The sequence below is a fragment of the Thamnophis elegans genome, chromosome Z (assembly GCF_009769535.1).
Source record: "Thamnophis elegans isolate rThaEle1 chromosome Z, rThaEle1.pri, whole genome shotgun sequence".
Lineage (NCBI taxonomy): Eukaryota > Metazoa > Chordata > Lepidosauria > Squamata > Colubridae > Thamnophis > Thamnophis elegans.
The window spans coordinates 118,901,739-118,909,756 of record NC_045558.1 but is presented as its reverse complement, the minus strand read 5'-3'; positions in this window follow the sequence as shown (position 1 = coordinate 118,909,756).

Genomic DNA, 8,018 nt, shown 5'->3' with positions numbered 1-8,018 from the left:
GTGCTGAATGAATGATTCAGTGACAAAGAGTGAATGGTTATAAGTTGAGGACTACCTGCACACTTAGATAAAAATGGCCTATTTCATTTTCCTATAAAGCTCTTGAGAGACCGCCTACTGCCAATTACCTCCACTAGGCCGATACAATCCCATAGATTAGGCCTCCTCCGAATTCCATCAGCCGGCCAATGTCGGCTGGCAACTACCCTGAGGAGGGCCTTCTCGGTGGCTGCTCCGACCCTCTGGAAAGAACTCCCCGTGGAGATTCGTACCCTCACCACCCTCCAGGCCTTCCGCGTAGCCCTTAAGTCCTGGCTGTCCCGACAGGCCTGGGGCTAAAGATTTTAACCCCACTCGAATTGTATGACTGTTGTGTTTTTAATGATGTATTGTTTTCTCATGTTTGTGACTTGTTTGTCCTCCCTCCCCTTGAGTTGTGAGCCGCCCTGAGTCCCCCCAGGGAAAAGGGCGGCATACAAATAAAGCATCTCTCAATCTCAATCTCTTTTCTCTTTTTCAAGAAAGGAACAGATAAATTGTACTGTTAAAAGAATTTGAAGTGCAGCCCTGTATTTCATTGATATCCAGTTCTTATTGTGCCCTCATATACCTCTATTCTTCTTATCCCAATAGTTCTTTGTGATCGCATGACCTTTGCTTCTCATATTCTGAGTTACCCGAGCAAATGTCATCAGTTCCATCTTGTTCCCTCACTGTATCCCTTGAACAGATCTGCCTCTCGGACCTTTTAAAATCTGCCTTGCTATCTTTCCTTAAATCTCCCTTTTCTACGAAGCATTTGAATAACTCCTTACTATTCTGCCTCTGCAATACATGAGCCAATTTCTTTTACTTTAGGCAGATGCTAGTTTGTCTTTGGAAGCTTTTGAGAACTACTATATAAGTCATGTGGCACTCGGGGGTACCATGGCACACAAGGGACCCCTCTTAGATGCTTCTGGGATCCCGGAAATAAGTCAATTTTGAATTTTTAAAAATGATTGAAATATATGAAAAATTGTCAGACAGATCGAAATCTCCCCAGGTCAGACTTTGGAAACAATGTCCTATGAAAACTGAATCAAAGAATGGATAACCCAGGAGAAGTTAGCCTAGACTAAGACTGGACGGGTTGAGAATAAAACCCCTATTCAGCCATCAAGCTCACAGTTTTAAATTGGACCATTCTTCCTCTTTGAAGCTAGAATATTCTTGTGTTGATTAAAATGAGATATACTGAGTTCCAGTTCTGAAAAAGGGCAGGGTAGAAACCTCACACAATTGAAAGTGGGTTTCCACTCTGTCTCTGATTTCATCTGCCTTAATTTCCCAGAAAACAGCTTTGGACTGCATTATCAAGTGTCATGTACACTCTGAATGCACCATCTGGAAATACAGGATTGTAGGGCTAGAGTGAGAAGCAAAACAACATGTTGAGACTAGTCAGTGGCAAGTCACTTCTGTATTACTGCCAAGAAGATATGAATGTATCCATTGGGAAATCACCATAAGGCTTTCTCTTTTTTCAATGAATGATGCTTCCCTTTCTTCTTTATATCAAGTCCATTTGCTATATAGATCAATCAGAATAAAGCTGGAAGGGACCTTGGAGGACTTCTAGTCCAACCCACCCTGCTCAAGCAGGAGATCCTATACCATTTCAGACAGGTGGCTGTCCAACCTCTTCTTCAAAACCTCCAGTAATGAAACACCCCACAACTTCTGAAGGCAAGCCATTCCACTGGTTAATTGTTCTCACTGTTAGGAAGCTTCTCTTTAATTCTTTCCATCCATTGTTCCTTGCCTTGTCTTCTGGTACTGGAAAATAAGTTGACCCCCTCTTCTTTGTGGCAGACCCTGAGATATTAGAATACTGCTATCATGTCACCCCTAATCCTTTTTTTCTGGAGACTAGCCATATCCAATTCCTGCAACTGTATGTTCTTATGTTTTAGTCATCAGGCCCTTAATTGTCTTAATTGCTCTCATACAACTTTTGCAGCAACCACATGTAACTACCTTTGTGTATGTGATGGGGTAAATGGAGTATAAAAGTAAGATAAAAGAAAATGCATCACTTCATCTTCAGGAAAAGTATATATTTTTGTTCTTCACAGTGACAGGAATTTTTTTAAAAACAGTTTTTAATTGTTAGGAGACCATCACTTAATAACAGTCACCTATTGATGAACTGTCAGATATTCTTGTTGGATTACAGGTAGTCTTCAATTTATGACTGCAATTGGGACTAGATTTATGGTTGCAAATTGTTACAGTTGTATGCTGAAGCCCTCATAACTGGAGCCAATTTTTTTAATGAGATCTTTGCAGTGGCGGTTAAGCAAATCATTGTGATTATTCAGTGAATGCCTCACTCCTAAGTATGAACCCATTCTTCCAAATGAACATTTTTTGCTGGAAAATGGCAAAAAAAAAAATGTCACAAATTGTGGTTGTGTGACTGAGGGAGGCTGCAACTGGTCTTAAAGTTGAACGGGTTGCCAGGTGCCTGAAATGCTGCATGAGAGGGGGATGTGCTATGACATTTTACAACAGCCAGAAATGTTTCAGGCCCCTTTTTCAAATGGTCATTAAGCAGCTGATCATAGGTCAAACAGTATCTGTATTGACTAGCAATATCCATATCAATATGGATATGATTGGTCTGTGTTTTCAGAATGGATGTGATCTATCTCTTTTCAATCATATCTTTTGATGGATGGACAGATTTGCCCATTAATAGTGTGACTAAGCATACTTTTGTGTATCAAAAGTATTCTTCTGACTCCTGGACCTCTGTTGGAAGGATGAAATAACCCTTGAAGATGACATGACTTGAAAAAAAGACTGCCAAGACGTCCCTTTTGTTATACCTTTCAACTTTTGCTCCACAAGCGAGACATCTTGCCTTGTTTTTCTTTGCAGGTAACCACACACACATGTGGAAAGCTTATATTTCCAGATATAGCCAATGCTGGGCTTAGTGTGTAAATAAATAGAACTTCACAACAAATTTAATATATAATCTTGGGCTTGATTTCTGTCCCACAACTCAACTTTTATCTCTTTCATTCCTTGTCCCTCCCTTTCCTCTTTTATTATTTGCTGGCTGGATATCTGTCAATGGCAGGGGCGGGGAATGATGGCCCTTTTATGACTGAGCCCTGCTGGCTCTATGGAGATTCTCAATCACCCAGGTCATGGTGGCCCCAAAGGGTTTTTCCCCCAAAAGATAATTGCATTGTCTTGGTTTTTTTTTCTTTGAAAATATTTTGCTTCTCATCCAAGAAGCTTTTTGCATGAGAGGCAAAATGTTTTCCAAGAAAAAAGTCAAGAAATTCCAATTGCCTTTTGAAAAAAACAACTTTGGGATTACTGGCTGAATGCAATCAAGCTCCTGATAAAAGAAAACAGATCTACCCTCAGAGCTGCATGTATTTCTTGTAACATTGCAAAAAGCATAGGATTTGGGAATGGGTGAAAAATATAGTGTCGGAGAGAAAGAAAATAGAAACATGTATGCACACACGTTTCATACCATTATAGCTCTTTGGCCTGAGACACAACTGCTTGATTGGCAAGAAGGAAACACATTTTGCCTTTTAGTTTGCACGCATAAAGGCAACGTGATATAAGGAGAAGTGATAAACCTGCACGCATAAAGGCAACGTGATATAAAGAGATGTGATAAACCTATCCAGCAAGAATAGGATAACCTAACTGATTAAAGTAATGATAGCTTGGAAAGACTAGCTGGAGGTGAAGATATAGATAGGGCCTACCTATGTAGTCATATTTCACAGCAAGACAAATCCTTAGAACATGTTATAATTAGCATAATTGCCCCCATTACAGCACTGAAATAAAAAAAATCCTATTTTTGAAAGCTGGAGGAACCTGAGTTAATGGCTGAAGACCTCAAATGCACTGAAATGTTCTGATGTTATCAAAAAAGCTATCAGCTGGAGCACAATTCAGTGTTACTGTACAGAAGAGCTGCAGAGAACTGGAAATCTTTCAGACCTTCATACCAATGTATGAAGGTCACAATGGATCAGGCAGAGAAGAGAGTTTGGGTTGGACTGAAGAGGATGGCCCATTCTTTTTCCATGATTTATTTGGAGTCAGAATGGTTATGACGGTTGCAGGAAGCCAGCATTCTTGAAGATTGTGTGTATTTGCACTGTTTTAGAACTGAGCTGCATTGCCACATGTTACTATGCTGTAGAGTATAGACACATTGTGAGTGCAACCACCAAGATGTTCTTTACCTAGGAATACTGCGAATTGGAAGACACCATGTTGAATACATTTGGAAGACATTTGGAAGACACCAGGTTGGGTATAACTAGCAGAGCAGCAACTACTGGCAGTACTACAGGTTAGCCTTACTCTCTTGTCTACATGCTTTCAGGCATTTGAATAGTGTAAAAAGCTTGAGCTCAAATTATGAAAACTACACACAGATGTAGTACATGGATTTTAGAGAGGATCCCCCTTTGCCTGAATGCATCTATGTTTGGACGGGGCCTTAATCCTAATTGGAATGCGTTTTGTAATTCAAACACTGTCTTTTTAAATGTGAATTGCAAAATATTAACCAAACCTCATCAGCAATATAGCATTTAGAGCTGTGGTGGTGCAGCAGTTAGAATGCAGTATTGCAGGCTAATTCTGCTGACTGCCAGCAGTTCTATTCTCACTGTCTCAAGGTTAACTCAGCCTTCCATCCTTCTGAGGTCAGTAAAATGAGGATCCAGATTGTTGGGGGCAATATGCTGACTCTCTAAATCGATCAGAAGGGCTGTAAAGATTTGCTATTACTATTTTTCCCCTATCCCATTCAAGATTAGATAATGTTTTCTAAAAATCAAATTAGCCCTGTACATGTATTTGAGCTTAACTGATGAAGTTGAAAATAGAATGTATTTAGATCAATATTTCTTAACCTCGGCAATTTTAGGGATTTCAACTCCCATGGTTTCCCAGTCAGGAGGAGTTGGGAGTTGAAGTAGACAGGTCTTAAATTTGCCAAGGTTGAGAAATACTCATTTAGGCACTTCCTTCAGAGTTTACCAAGATACCACATTCATTTCAGTTGTTATAGATTTACAGTGAATGATTAAAACTTGTTTTGGGAATGTGGATCTGGAGAAGATCACATAAATTAAGTTTAGTGGATTTCTGTCCAATCTCTTGGCAATGATTATAGAATCATGTAGAACGAGGAACAGAGAAATTGGAAGAATTTGTCTGAATGTACAAGGCCCCCCCTGGATCAAAACCATGGAGTTTGCAGGAAATGGGTAGTGATTTCACATGTGATGAAGTCATTCAAGGTTCAACTGAATTAGCTTATAATACCAACTGTCCCTGCTATTTTTCACACTCTAGGAAAAGGATTCCCCTGGGGCTTAAATAAAACCACCTGGTCTTGTAGCCCGACTTCCCCCCCCCCCACATATCTTTCTTTCTTCAGATTCTTTTGCCTCAGCTGAGGTTAAGTGGACATTATTCCACTTTCTGACATCAGCCAACTTGCAGAGCTCTTGGATAGAATATTTTATAAGGTCTACATTTTTGGTTCATTGTTCACTCCCAAGGAGATAAAGAACAAAGACACATCTGTCAGAAATCTGATTGAGTCTTGAGCAGATGAACATTTTGCCCCAGGTATGCCTACGTGCAAGAGTGTGAGAAAAAAAAATAGACAAAGAGAGCCTCTAATCACAATCCATCCATCTACAAATGGTAAGAAGTCTTCCCCAGGTATGCTGAGCATTTGAGGCTGTCCAAGGTAAATTTGGACCATTAATATCTGTCAGATGAGAACTTAAAATCATTTTTGGTCTTGTGGTTTAAAAAAACCCCAAGAACGTCTTCCTGTATTACCAGGATCAAAACCCAAAGCTTTGGCTGCTTAATTCTTTGAATCTCCCAAAGTAGCTTTCAGATCCTTGAGAAACCTTGTTATTTAGAAACTGAATATTTAAATTTTTATGATGATAGCTAAGATACAAATGTGTAATTAATGAGATCATACTAGAAAGCAGACGTCCCACTTACGGCACAAAGCAACTGAGTGACTTTAAGCCAGTCTCTTTTTCTCAGCTCCAAGAGGAAGGCAAAGGCAAACGATTTGAAAAACCATTGCCAAGAAAACCACAGGGACTTATCCAGGCAGTTACCAGGAGTCAAGACTGACTTGATGACACAAATTATTATTATTATTAAGACACAAAAATTCAGATAATTGTGTAAACTAAAGTTTGCAATAGTTTAAAAAGTGAGGCATGTAAGAAAGAATATATAATATAAAAGTCAACTTTTTATCTGACATCCTGATTGCCTACTTTCCTCTGGGCATCTCAAAGGAAAAATGTTCTATTGATATGTTGCAAGAACATTTATTGTGGGGTAGATGTGTGGACAAGTTGAATCCAGTTGACCTATAGATGTGGACAAGATGAATCCAGTTGACCTATGGATTCTATAGAATATCTAAGGGGCCCAGTACTTCTTGTTTTTCTTGTATGTCTAGCTTGTTTTTGTAGAGCTAGTGAAAATAGGGTAGTTTCCTGTCCATTTAAACTTTAGTGGGTGACTGCCCAACCACCTATTTTACAGAACATCTGAACCTTGCCATGTTTTAACAGCTTAGGAGTTCCTTCTCTGTGTCCAACATCCATGAGAAGTAGATAGCCTTTCTAGATGACATTTTGATTGCAGACATTCACTGAACTCTCCACAATGTCTGGATATCAGCACCCATAGCTAGTTTGATTTATGGTTAAGACACCAGACTAGAAACCAGGAAACCATGAGTTCTCGTTCCATTTTAGGCATAAAGGTTGGTTGGGTGACCTTGGGTCAGTCACTTTCTCCTAGGCCAACCCACCTCATAGGGTTATTGTTGTGGGGAAAATTGAAGGAAGAAAGAGTTTAGGTATTTTCACCACCTTGAATTTATTGATTAAAAATAATAAATTGCAATAACACTTAGACCAGGGGTTGGCAACCCGCGGCTCTGGAGCCGCATGTGCCTCTTTCATCCCTCTGCTACGGCTCCCTGTCACTCAAAATATATGTTACAACCACCAATGTGCGACACCTGCCGGCACACAATTTATTGAGCTTTTCTATCTTGAGTAGTTTTGTGGCTCCCAGTCTTTTCTTTTCTTTTTTGACTTAGACTTAAGTACCACTTCACAGTGCATCACAGCCATCTCTAAGCATTTTGCAAAGTCAGCATATTGCCTCCCCCCCCCAAAAAAATCTGGCTCCTCAATTTACTGACCTCGGAGACAATCTTGAGCCGGTGAGAATCAAACTGCTAGCAGTCAGCAGAATTAGCTTGCAATATTGCATTCTAACCATTGCACCATCACAGCTCCATAAAGGTGGGGTAAAAAACCAAGAGATTTTAAAAATCTCTTGTTTTTTTACTATTTTGGACTTGCGTTTTTTCTTTTCTTTCTTGCTACCACAGAAAGGATAAGAAGCAGAATCTGGATTAGTAGTGTCTTTTGGCTGGTAGCAACTAAGCTCTTTCCATCTGAGAATAAAAACATTTCTGCCAAATAGTGCAGTATACAGAAATGCATGCTGAATAATGCATACATCATAGCTTAAAATGTTGTGCTGTAGATCTCATTCATTTTAATTGTGTTTCAGTTACACAGTTGAATCTATTTTCAATAAGATCTAATAAGATTGAATCATATGCCATTGATTTCAAGTACTTATTGCTGGCTGGATCTTAATGTTTATAAGTATTCAGCGTTCTATCTATGAAATCACCTTGGAAGTAGATTGCAGTCCTTTAGATTTCAGGGGATTTTAAGATACTTATGTTTAGCTGGATTTTGCTCTTAAATACGTTATTATCCATATCAATTATTCTTTGGGGGAGACCTTTATGGCACATGATATTGTCCATATGTTGTCCCTGGTTACCTTTAAATCTTTCTGAAGATCTATTTTATTCAGGATAACAATTGCTATGCTCAAAATCTGGG